This window comes from Oncorhynchus nerka, linkage group LG28, assembly GCF_034236695.1.
Source record: "Oncorhynchus nerka isolate Pitt River linkage group LG28, Oner_Uvic_2.0, whole genome shotgun sequence".
NCBI lineage: Eukaryota > Metazoa > Chordata > Actinopteri > Salmoniformes > Salmonidae > Oncorhynchus > Oncorhynchus nerka.
The window spans coordinates 25,152,515-25,166,144 of record NC_088423.1 but is presented as its reverse complement, the minus strand read 5'-3'; positions in this window follow the sequence as shown (position 1 = coordinate 25,166,144).

The following is a 13,630-nucleotide window of genomic DNA, read 5'->3' as shown; positions in this document are numbered from 1 at the left end:
AGTGGTGCTGGGAGCTTTGAACAGAGCTCTGCTCTCTCCTGACAGGGAGGATTACAACATCCTATTTGTTGCTGTGTGTGGTGATCTACAGTCACTAGGCACGAAAGAGTCATCCCTCCTATTTTGGAGAATGTAGAATAAATATATAGTTTAGACCATACAGTGCCCAATGTTTTTCCACTACATTATTGTTTGATGCATAGTATATATCAGTAACATCAGGGTTTGAGTTACAGTGGTGGGATAGCAGTGCTTTTTGTTGTGCTGTGCTCATCTTTGCTAGCACTAAATCATGAAAGGTACTTGAGCCCTGCCAAGCAGCTGTTGGTAAGCCCCGTTGTGCATGGGGTTGCCATAGAGAAGTGACCGTTTTAAATCAACTAGCTAGGACATCCAAGCTATTAGGAAGATAACTGCCAAGAGGGAAAATATCTAATTGTAGTCTGTTTAATCTGTTACACACAAACACTTTGGAGACACAATTCAGTTCAAGACAGTTCTGATTTTCTAACTACTGACAGTGCCCTCCTGTCTTCCGAGATAAAAAGAGAAACACCTCTTATATGAGGGCTATGATTTTTGACATAGTTGCCATTCCAGCTCCCACTTAGTTGAAATGGAAAAAAATAACAAATAGTTAACCATTGAGGAAATAGCCCCTAATAACCACTAACACAACAAGAGCTGGATTGATTGAAACGTAGACATGTTTATGCAGTATACATAAAGTATATTTGTTCATGTATTATTTATGCAGTAGCCTAGCGGCAGGTAGCCTAGCAGTTAGAGAGGCGAGCCAGCAACCAGCGGGCTGACAGTTTGAATCCCAGGTCTGACGGGAACAACCAGAGAGTTGTTGGTATGAAATCCTAGATGGCGTTGCATGCGGTTGTGCCCTTGAGCAAGGCACTTAAAACCCCACAACATCTGCTCCACTGGCACCATAGTAGGCTTTGGCAGCCCACTGCTCCAACCTCTCCAACATGTGTGTATGTGTGGCTTTCGGAGGGGTCGGGATAAAGCGGAAGCAAAATATCCTTTGGACCTTCTGTACAATTGGACGAATAAAGTCAGCTTAATCTACTTCTCACACACACAAATTGTATTCTGGAAGCTGGAAGCTTGCACCTGTAAAGTGAGCAGACCAGGGACAAATCAAAGAACGTTATATCAACAGGTGCATACACTCCCCTGACTAATGACAAGCTCTCACGATAGTGGCTCACTTATGAAATGAGAGCAGAGACCTGGGATGACTAGGTCTTGCATTCACCCCTGGTCTGACAAATCAGTCCAAGTAGGGCTTCCTGAAGAGTGTGAGAGAACGTGCCACTTTCAGAGAAGTCCTTTGGTTGCCCAGGGATGTTCAGTACACTTGGAAATGTAGGTAACCAAAGGGATTAGGTTAAAGATTCATATGTATTTACACAACTGTATTGACATTCACCGAACACAGGAAATGTACTTTTTCTTCCCTCACCCTCCCCTTTTTATAGCATTTTTTCTCACGTGGCAGAACATTGAGTGACTGTGTTTCACTTAATTAAAAACAGTGACCTGCCTTCCCAGATGTTATGCGCGCTCCATCGAAAAAGAGTGTTGACATTCAGTGAATATAAGAGGCCACCTGCTAACTTAACTAAGGATGATTTGCATTCCTGTGGCCTGTTGCCTGGCATGATTACTTCTAGCACTTTACAATCCCATCTACTGTTTAATATCACGGATTCTTTCCAATCCAGCTACACTTCTCCCTCTCTATAACGTATGGGGCTAGGATGAATGAGCTCCTATTTTAAGGAACTCTCAGCAAGTATACAGGCTTCTTAGTGTAAACACCCCGACCACATGAAAGGAAAGGGAAACAGTTGCCACACTGAGGGCAGATTGATACACTGCCCCCTTCCCCTTGGGAGGGCCCCAAGCTGAATTACAGCCTGCAGTGAGTCAGAGGTGCCCTGCCACCCATCACATCAACAACCCTCTACTCTGAGACACACCACAAAACGGCTGCTCTGAAAACAGACATAAAACAACCCATGACAATCCTCTAAAGTTTGTGTAGGGTGTTTTTCTTTCTTTGCCAAAGAATGTTACAATTATGAATCAACCTTCATATTCCTATGGTTTCATGGTCATGGTTAACTTAGATCGTCCTCATTTAGCATGTTATGCCTTTTGAAATAACTCAGACAACGGATAACAGAATATATTGCTGTTTAATATTCTAAGTTATTCTATAATCTTATTCTGGTTTTGGGAGATGTCAATCAGTTCCTTTATATCTAATGCTTTGTAAGCCGGTAAACAGTAGCAACCCTGCACTGCACAGAGTGCTGATGAAATGTCAGTTTTGTGTTTCAGCGCTCTCAGTACGGTCACTCTGTTGATTTAATATATAAAACAGACCCACCAGTACCAGCAGTTGTTCAGGAACATAGTTTCATCTTGTTCAGCAAATGTGTTATACTGAGCAGAGGAAGCTGCTCCTGAGATGGCCCATCCATCACATGGGGATGGTCTGAATTGCTATGTGTTGATTGGGTGGTTCTCTCTGTAATGTTCAAAACATAAGTCACAGAAAGCATGTGGTTCTACGTCAGAACAGATGTATTAGAACACAGAAAACAAACACTATACAGGGGTTTTTGTAACCTTGTAAGGCGCAAGTAGGGTAGGGACATTTGATTTAATGTTTCAATTCCCATCCCTCAGTTTCAATGTTGGAATTGAAGACCATTAGGGAGAAGGTAGACTTTTTCCTGTGCATTGTGAATTGTGGAACAGCACAACACCATTACATTGTACTTGTTGAACCCGGTGAAGTGCAGTAGTAACATGACAGGTAATCTCTTGTTTGTGCAATCAGTTCTCATCATAATTTATTATTTTTGCAGATATACAGTATTTTATAACAACATAAGTGCCACCAAATGCCTCAATATGGCTGGCTGAAACATTTCTGAGGTTGCGTAATATCCCCGCTATAGACGGTGGAAGAAGGCGTTATGAAGAATAATACGTGGGAAAGGGGAAAACAACACTGTGTGAAGTTCTGATTCAAATAAAATATCCCTTACCCTAAAAACGGCAACATATTTCGACCCCTAAAAGTGCCAACAGGGGTCTTTTTTTTACCCCAAATTGGAAATTATGGCAAAAAGACACTTTCTGTCAAACAGTAATGCTTTTTATTGTTTTGTAACATAAATAAATAGTTTACGTTCCCAAAAATAATCATATGAGACTGACAGGTTGAATTCTGTTTTATGTATCAAACTTTTTTACATTGGATAAAAGTAAAGACTCAGAGCTAAAAATAAAAAAATATATATCATACCCTACATTTGAAGAACAATGGAAAGTAATTCTGCTTTGAAAGTTAATAAACTTGTAACCCCACTTTTGAAAAAATTACCCTTGAATGTTTTGGTACACTCACTGGAGAGCTCTTCTGTGTCTACACCCCGCTTAGCATCTTTCCCACCCTCTTAAGCTTTAGCCACACCCATCTCTTTAAGGATTCACATGTGATGCCATGTACTAAACAACCAAAGATTTCAAGACGAAACGCTGAATTATACTACGTCTATTGACCGTTGTTGCAGTGACATCATTAAACATATTGTTCTCCGAAATCAAACTCGCCATTATCGTTATTAAAAAGCATGAACACAAAAACTACAGGCTGCATAACATCAGCAGCCTGGTGGTCCAAATTAGCATAACTGGTGTATTTTAACACCAATAAACCCACCTGTTTAAAAATATATTTAATATATGTCAATCTAGCAAACCAGGAAACTAAAAGCAACTTTCATTTTGTTTCTAGCTCGTCAGCTAGCTAGCTAACGTTAAGTTATAAAATAATCAAATAAAAGCAGGGCATTCTACAGGGTGAATTTTAGAACTTGGACACTGTCTCGTTGGCCTAACGTTATATTATAATTTGAGTTTGGTGCAGGTCATGTTGTTCTTCACATTACTGTCGCTGGTAAACACATACTATATCAAATAAAATAAATGTTAATTTGCCAAATGCACAGGATACAGAAGGTGTAAACAGTACAGGGAAATAGTTACTTGCATAGTCACTTTTTTTGTTTTAGACATGTAGCTACAGTAGCTAGCTAAACAATGAACCATACTCCCAACTCATAAAGTTACTACCCTGATTTAATCTGCCTCCTGAGGTCGAGGAGGTGCTGTTGCACCTTCTTCACCACACTGTCTGTGTGTGACCATTTCAGTTTGTCCATGATGTGTACACCGAGGAACTTAAAACTTTCCACCTTCTCCGCTGCTGTCCCATCAATGTGGATGGGGGGGGGGGTGCTCCCTCTACTGTTTTCTGAAGTCCACGATCATATCCTTTGTTTTGTTGACGTTGAGTGAGAGGTTGTTTTCCTGACACCACCCTCCGAGTGCCCTTACCTCCTCTCTGTAGGCTGTTTCGTCGTTGGTAATCAAGCCCACTACTGTTGTGTCGTCTGTAAATTTGATAATTGAGTTGGAGGCATGCAAGGCCACGCAGTCATGGGTGAACAGGGAGTACAGGAGGGGGCTAAGCACACACCCTTGTGGGGCCCCAGTGTTGAGGATCAGCGAAGTGGAAATTATGTTTTCCTACCTTCACCACCTGGGGGCGGCCCGTCAGGAATTCCAAAACCCAAATGCACAGGGCGGGCTTGAGACCAAGGGCCTCAAGCTTAATGATGAGCTTGGAGGGTACTATGGTGTTGAATGCTGAGCTGTAGTCAATGAACAGCATTCTTGCATAGGTTAAGGTGTTGGTGATATGATCCTTGACTAGTCTCTCAAAACACTTCTTGAATGCTACGGGGTGGTAGTCATTTAGTTCAGTTACCTTTGCCTTCTTGGGTACAGGAACTATAGTGGCCATCTTGAAGCATGTGGGGATAGGGAGAGATTGAATATGTCCGTAAACACACCAGCCAGCTGGTCTGCGGATGCTCTGAGGACGCGGCCAGGGATGCCGTCTGTGCTGGCAGCCTTGTGAGGGTTAACACGTTTGAACGTCTTACTCAGGTTGGCCACAGAGAAGGAGAGCCCACAGCCCTTGGTAGCAGGCCACGTCAGTGGCACTGTATTATCCTCAAAGCAGGCAAAGAAGGGGTTTAGTTTGTCTGGAAGCAAGACATCGGTGTCCGTGACGTATACCCTGCCACATACGTCTCGTGTCTGAGCCATTGAACTGCGACTCCACTTTGTCCCTATACCAACATTTCGCTTGTTTGATTGCCTATGGAGGGAATTACTACAGTGTTTGTATTCAGCCATATTCCCAGTCATCTTTCCATGGTTAAATGCAGTGGTTCGCGCTTTCAGTTTTGCATGGATGCCGCTATCTATCCACGGTTTCTGGTTAGGGTAGGTTTTAATAGTCACAGTGGGTACAACATCTTCAATGCATTTCCTTATAAAGTCACTCACCGAATGAGCGTGTAAATCGATATTATTCTCTGAGGCTGCCCGGAAAATTTCCCAGTATGCGTGATCAAAACAATATGGAAGCGTGGAATCCGATTGGTCAGACCAGCCATGAATAGTTCTCGTCACGGGCACATCCTGTTTGATTTTATGCCTATAGGACGGGAGGAGCAAAATGGAGTCGTGGTCAGATTTGCCGAAGGGAGGGCGGGGGAGGGCCTTGTATGCATCGGGGAAGTTAGAGTAGCTGTGATCCAGTGTATTGACTGCACGAGTGCTACAATCAGTATGCTGATAGAATTTAGGTAGCCTGTTCTCAAATTTGCTTAGTTAAATCCCCAACTACAATAAATACAGCCTCAGGATATATGGTTTCCAGTTTGCATAGAGTCCAGTGAGGTTTCTTGAGGGCCGTCATGGCTTAAGGGGGGATATACACGGCTGTGACAATAATGGACGAGAATTCTCTTGGGAGGTAATATGGTTGGCATTTGATTGTGAGGAATTCTAGGTCAGGTGAACAAAAGGACTTGAGTTCCTGTATGTTGTTACGATTACACCATGAGTTGTTAATCATGAAGCATACAACCCCGCCCTTCTTCTTCCCTGAGAGATGTTTATTTCTGTCGGCGCGATGCATAAAGAATCCCGGTGGCTGTACCGACTCTGACAATATCTCCTTAGAGAGCCATGTTTCTGTGAAACAGAGTATGTTACAATCCCTGATGTCTCTCTGGAAAGCAAGCCTTGCCCTAATTTTGTCTACCTTGTTATCTAGAGACTGCACATTGGCGAGTAATATACTCGAAGGCGGTGTGTGGTCTGCACGCCTCCGATGTCTGATCAGGAGGATACTCCGTCTACCTCTTCTGCGGCAACATTGTTTTTGGATCCCCTTTGGGAAATTCATGGTCGTAATGTTGGTAAGTTGACGTTGCTCTGATATCCAATAGCACTTCTGTACGTAATAACACTTAAGATATTCTGTGCTGACAATGTAAGAAATAATACATAAAAAAACAAAATACTGCACAGTTTCTTATGGACTAGAAGCGAGGCGACCCACTCTGTCGGCGCCATCTTGATATCTTTCAAAAAAGCTGCGTTAGAAAGGGTTACCTACACATACTGACCAGCTCATATTATAGACGGAAGTGTGGTACATGGCAGACCAATCTGAATTCATATCTCGGCATGTCCAGCCCATCCATTATCTCATCCAATCATGGCTAGTGGGAAGGTTCCAGTCTTTTCCCATGGCTAAACCAACTTGGGTCGTATTTGTATTTACATATGGCATACAAGTTTGTTATTAAGACATATGAAGGTTCACATGTTCCAGAAGGCATTTCTGCCACAAAACACGTTTTTTTGTGTCATTTTTAAGTTCAAATGCCTCTCCAGTGAAGTAGTGACGTTCAACATACGCCTAGTTTCCTGAAACGAGTCACACTAGTCAAAAGTTTCAACACACCTACTATTGTCTACATTATAGAATAATAGTGAAGACATCAAAACTATGAAATAACACATATGGAATTATTTAGCAACCAAAAAAGTGTTAAACAAATCAATATATATTTTAGATTCTTCAAAGTAAACACCATTTGCCTTGATGACAGCTTTCCACACTCTTGGCATTCTCTCAACCAGCTTCACCTGGAATGCTTTTCCAACAGTCTTGAAGGATTTCCCACATATGCTGAGCACTTGTTGGCTGTTTTTCCTTCACTCAGCGGTCCAACTCATCCCTAACCATCTCAATTGGATTGTGGTTGGGTGATTGTAGAGGCCAGGTCATCTGATGCATCACTCCATCACTCTCCTTCTTGGTCAAATAGCCCTTACACAGCCTGGAGGTGTGTTTTGGGTCATTGTCCTGTTGAAAAACAAATGGTAATCCCACTAAGCACAAACCAGATGGGATGGCGTATCGCTGCAGAATGCTGTGGTAGCCATGCTGGTAAAGTGTGCCTTGAATTCTAAATAAATCACTGACAGTGTCACTAGCAAAGCACCCGCACACCATCAGACCTCCTCCTCCATGCTTCACGGTGGGAACCACACATGCGGAGATCATCTGTTCACCCACTCTGCATCTCACAAAGACACAGCAGTTGGAACCAAAAATCTCTGATTTGGACTCATCAGACCAAAGGACAGATTTCCACCGGTCTAATGTCCATTGCTCGGTTTCTTGTCCCAAGCAAGTCTCTTTGTCTTATTGGTGTCCTTTAGTAGTGGTTTCTTTGCAGAAATTTGACCATGAAGGCCTGATTCCCAAAGTCTCCTCTGAACAGTTGATGTTTAGTTTTGTCTGTTACTGGTAACTCCAATGAATTTATTCTCTGCAGCAGAGGTAACTCTGGGTCTTCCTTTCCTGTGGTGGTCCTCGTGAGAGCCAGTTTCATCAAAGCGCTTGATATTTTTTGCGACTGCGCTTGCGTGCCATCAGAGTCCCTGGGTTCGCGCCCAGGCTCTGTCGTAACCGGCCGCGAGGTCCGTGGGGCGACGCACAATTGGCCTAGCGTCGTCCGGGTTAGGGAGGGCTTGGTCGGTCGGTAGGGATGTCCTTGTCTCATCGCGCACCAGCGACTCCTGTAGCGAGCCGGGCGCAGTACGCGCTAACCAAGGTTGCCAGGTGCGCGGTGTTTCCTCCGACACATTGGTGGGTTGTGTATCGGAGGACGCATGACTTTCAACCTTCGTCTCTCCCGAGCCCATACGGGAGATGTAGAGATGAGACAAGATAGTAGCTACTACAACAATTGGATACCACAAAATTGGGGAGAAAAAGGGGTAAACAATTAAGAAAACAACAACAACAACCAAAAATACATTGGCTGGAGGCTAAATAAGTATTTACATTTTTGTGTAATTTTTGTGTTGTAGTGGCTGCCATGCCCCCAGAGGCAAATCTTGGATGGCTCCATTTCTATATACAACATCTAAGAGGGCGAAGCAGTCAGGCGTCTTTTGTCTTCGTCTTGTCGTGTCCTTGTATATATCTTTATATAAAGCTTTTTATATATTTTTTTTCTTCGCATATCTTTTTTCATATTTTTCTTAACCCCAACTTTAACATACTCTCCTGCAACCCGCCTCATCTTCTATTTTCTATACTTTAGAACCGGAGCCCCCAACAGCAGCTAGCCAGCTAACTAGCTTCTAGCTAGTAATCAGCTAGCCACTGATTGCGGTCATCAGCTAACCTTTAGCCAGAACAACTCCTCCCAGTCTGTACAGCGTGTTTCAATCCAGAGTTTATTCAGGTTCAGAGCTTAATCCAGAGATTCATTTTTCTCCATATCACCGGATTCCTACCGCAAGCTCCGAACCTCTTCACCTGGACCATCGCAGCTAGCTAGCTGCTATCCGATTGGCTTCTCCTGGTTAACGTCTCTGTCCCGAAGCAATCACCAATTAGCCTGGAGCTAGCCTATGCTAGGCCCATCTCCCTGCTAGCTGAAGAGGTCCATCAGCCACTCCTTAGGCTACAATACCTATTTTGCCAATTGGCCTGGACCCCTTATATTGCCGATACAGAGCCCCGCCGATCCATCACGACTGGACTACTGACGTAATCCGCCCGAGGGTTTTTTTCTGCAGGCTCGTCGTGACGTCCCTTGAATGCCCCTTGAATGCCCATCTGCTAGGCTGCTAGCCGTGGCCCGCTAGCTGTCTAGAGCATACCAGACTGTTAGCTGAAATGGTCCATCAGTCATTTCTTGGGCTACTATACCTATTTTGCCAATTGGCCTGGAACCTTTAACTACACGGACCCCTGCTGATCCAGCACGACTGGTCTGCCGACATAACCGCACGAGGGGGCTACAACAACAGACTTCTTCCGTTGCGACGTCCCTCTATGGCCCTTCTGCGAGCCTGCTAGCCCCTGCTCGCTAGCTGTCTGAATCGCCATGTCTCCAGCCCTTCCAGCCCTTGCTGTTTTGGTTAGTGATTATTGTCTTATTTCACTGTAGAGCCTCCAGCCCTGCTCAATATGCCACAGCTAACTCTCTTGTCCCACCTCCCACACATGCGGTGACATCACCTGGTATAATTGATGTCTCTAGAGAGAAAACTTCTCTCATCGTCACTCAATGCCTAGGTTTACCTCAACTGTATTCACATCCTACCATACCTTTGTCTGCACATTATGCATTGAATCTATTCTACAGCGACCTGAAACCTGCTCCTTTTACTCTCTGTTCCGAACGTACTAGACGAGCAGTTCTTATAGCCCTTAGCCGTACCCTTATCCTACTCCTCCTCTGCTCCTCTGGTGATGTAGAGGTTAAACCAGGACCTGCAGTGCCTTGCTCCACTCGCATTCCCCAGGCCCTCTCATTTGTTGACCTCTGTAACCGTTAAAGCCTTGGTTTCATGCATGTTAACATTAGAAGCCTCCTCCCTAAGTTTGTTTAATTCACTGCTTTAGCACACTCTGCCAACCCGGATGTCCTAGCTGTGTCTGAATCCTGGCTTAGGAAGGCCACCAAAAACCCTGACATTTCTATCCCTAACTATAACATTTTCCGACAAGATAGAACTGCCAAAGGGGGCGGAGTTGCAATCTACTGCAGAGATAGCCTGCAGAGTTCTGTCTTACAATCCAGGTCTGTGCCCAAACCATTTGAGCTTCTACTTTTAAAAATCCACCTTTCCAGAAAAACATCTCTCACCGTTGCTGCATGCTATAGACCACCTTCTGCCTCAAGCTGTGCCCTGGATACCATATGTGAATTGATTGTCCCCCATCTATCTTCAGAGCTCGTGCTGTTAGGTGACCTAAACTGGGACATGCTTAACACCCCCAGCCACCCTACAATCTAAGCTTGATGTCCTCATTCTCACAAAAATGATCAATAAACCTACCAGGTACAACCCCTAATCCGTAAACACAGGCACCCTCATAAATATCATCCTGACCAACCTGCCCTCCAAATACACCTCTGCTGTCTTCAACCAGGATCTCAGCGATCACTGCCTCATTGCTTGGTTCCGTAATGGGTCTGCGGTCAAACAACTAAGCCTCATCACTGTCAAACGCTCCCTAAAACACTTCAGCGATCAGGCCTTTTTAATCGACCTGGCCTGGGTATCCTAGAAGGATATTGACCTCATTCTGTCAGTAGAATGTGCCTGGTTATTCTTTAAAATTGCTTTCTTCACAATCTTAAATAAGCATGCCCCGTTCAAAAAATGTTGAACCAGGAACAGATAAAGTCCTTGGTTCACTCCAGACCTGACTGCCCTTGACAGCACAAAACACAACCTGTGGCGTACACCATTAGCATCAAATAGCCACCGCGATATGCAACTTTTCAGGGAAGTTAGGAACAAATATACACAGGCAGTTAGGAAAGCAAAGGCTAGCTTTTTCAAACAGAAATTTGCATCCTGCAGCACAAACTCCAAAACGTTCTGGGACACTGTAAAGTCCATGGAGAATAAGAGCACCTCCTCCCAGCTGCCCACTGCACTGAGGCTAGGAAACACTGTCACCACAGATAAATCTACGATGATCGAGATTTTCAATAAGCATTTTTCTACGGCTGGCCATGCTTACCACTTGGCCACCCCTACTCTGGTCAACAGCCCTGCACCCCCCTCAGCGACATGCCCACACTTCTCCCATTTCTCCTTCACCCAAATCCAGACAACTGATGTTCTGAATGAGCTGCAAAATCTGGACCCCTACAAATCAGCAGGGCTAGACAATCTGTTGCAAACCCTATTACTAGCCTGTTCAACCTCTCTTTCGTATCATCTGAGATCCCCAGAAATTGGAAAGCTGCCGTGGTCTTCCCCCTCTTCAAAGGGGGAGAAACTCTTGACCCAAACTGCTACAGACCTATATCTATCCTATCCTGCCGTTCTAAGGTCTTCGAAAGCCAAGTTAACAAACAGATCACTGACCATTTCGAATCCCACCGTACCTTCTCCACTATGCAATCTGGTTTCCAAGCTGGTCATGGGTGCACCTCAGCCACGCTCAAGGTCCTAAACGATATCATAACCACCATCGATAAGAGACAATACTGTGCAGCTGTATTCATCGACCTGGCCAAGGCTTTTGACTTGGTCAATCACTGCATTCTTATCAGCAGACTCAACTGCCTTGGTTTCTCAAATGACTGCCTCGCCTGGTTCACCAACTACTTCTCAGACAGAGTTCAGTGTGGCAAATCGGAGGGCCTGTTGTCCGGACCTCTGGCAGTCTCTATGGGGGTGCCACAGGATTCAATTCTCGGGCAGACTCTTTTCTCTGTATACATCAATGATGTCACTCTTGCTGCTGGTGATACTCTGATCCACCTCTACACAGACGACACCATTCTGTATACTTCTGGCCATTCTTTGGACACTGTGTTAACTAACCTTCAGATGAGCTTCAATGCCATGCAACTCTCCTTCCGTGGCCTCCAACCGCTCTTAAATACAAGTAAAACTAAATGCATGCTCTTCAACCGATCGTTGCCCGCACCTGCCCGCACGTCCAGCATCACTACTCTGGACGGTTCTGACTTAGAAAATGTGGACAACTACAAATACCTAGGTGTCTGGTTAGACTGTAAACTCTCCTTCCAGACTCACATTAAAAACCTCTTTGAGCTGGGGGCAGTATTGGGAAGTTTGGATGACTGACGTGCCCAAAGTAAACTGCCTGTTACTCAGGCCCAGAAATTTGGTTAGCCAGGAGACATTGGATAGAAAACACTCTGAAGTTTCTGTTACAATAATGTCTGTGAGAGTAACAGAACTGAACGACCATTTTTTGTGTAGCTAGGACCCTTGGGATTGCAAACAGAGGAAGATCTTCAAAGGTAAGTGATTTATTTTATCGCTATTTCTGATTTTTGTGACGCCTCTGCAGATTTGAAAAATGTTTTTAATGCTGGTGTATGCGGGGCACTGTCCTCAGACAATCAAATGCTATGCTTTCGCCGTAAAGCCTATTGTAAATCGAACAAAGCGGTTTGATTACCAAGATTCTAAGCTAAAGAATGATGTATGACACTTTCATGAATGATCAATTTTACTATTTTTGTATTTTGAATTTCGTTCTCTGCAATTTCACAGGATGTTGTCGTTGTAGAACGCTAGCGGGACACCTAGCCCAACAAGGTTTTTAAGCATCTCCAATGCTAAATTAAATATAGAATTGGCTTCCTATTTCACATCAAAGCATCCTTCACTCATGCTGCCAAACATACCCTCGTAAAACTGACTATCCTGCCAATCCTTGACTTCGGCGATGTCATTTACAAAATAGCCTCCAACACTCTACTCAGCAAATTGGATGCAGTCTATCACAGTGCCATCCGTTTTGTCACCAATGCCCCATATACTATCCACCACTGCAACCTGTATGCTCTCGTTGGCTGGCCCTCGCTACATATTCGTCGCCAAACACACTGGCTCCAGGTCATCTATAAGTGTTTGCTAGGTAAAGCACCGCCTTATCTAAGCTCACTGGTCACCATAGCAGAACCCACCTGTAGCACGCACTCCAGCAGGTATATTTCTGGTCACCCCCAAAGCCAATTCCTTGTTTGGCCGCCTTTCCTTACAGTTCTCTGCTGCCAATGACTGGAACAAATTGCAAAAATCACTGAAGCTGGAGACCCATATCTCCCTCTCTAACTTTAAGCACCAGCTGTCGGAGCAGCTCACAGATCACTGCTCCTGTACATAGCCCATCTGTAAATAGCCCATCCAAGAACCTCATCCCCATACGGTTATTTTTTTTGTTGTTGCTCCTTTTCACCCCAGTATCTCTACTTGCACATTCATCTTCTGCACATCTATCACTAAATTGTAATTATTTTGCCACTATGGCCTATTTATTGCCGTACCTTCCTTATCTTACCTCATTTGCACACACTGTTTCTTCCGTGTGTATCTCTGTTTCGTTGTTTGTGTTGCACTGCTTTGCTTTATCATGGCCAGGTCGCAGTTGTAAATGAGAACTTGTTCTCAACTAGCCTACCTGGTTAAATAAAGGTGAAATAAAATATATAGATATATATTTTCAGGTTATGTACATCTACCTCTGTGCCAAATGTGGTGCTTTTATCACAAAGTCTACTATTGAGTCTACATTTTCAGCTTAGCTACGCACTAGAAAACATATTTGTTAATTCCTCCATATTAACACAGGAATCATAGTAAA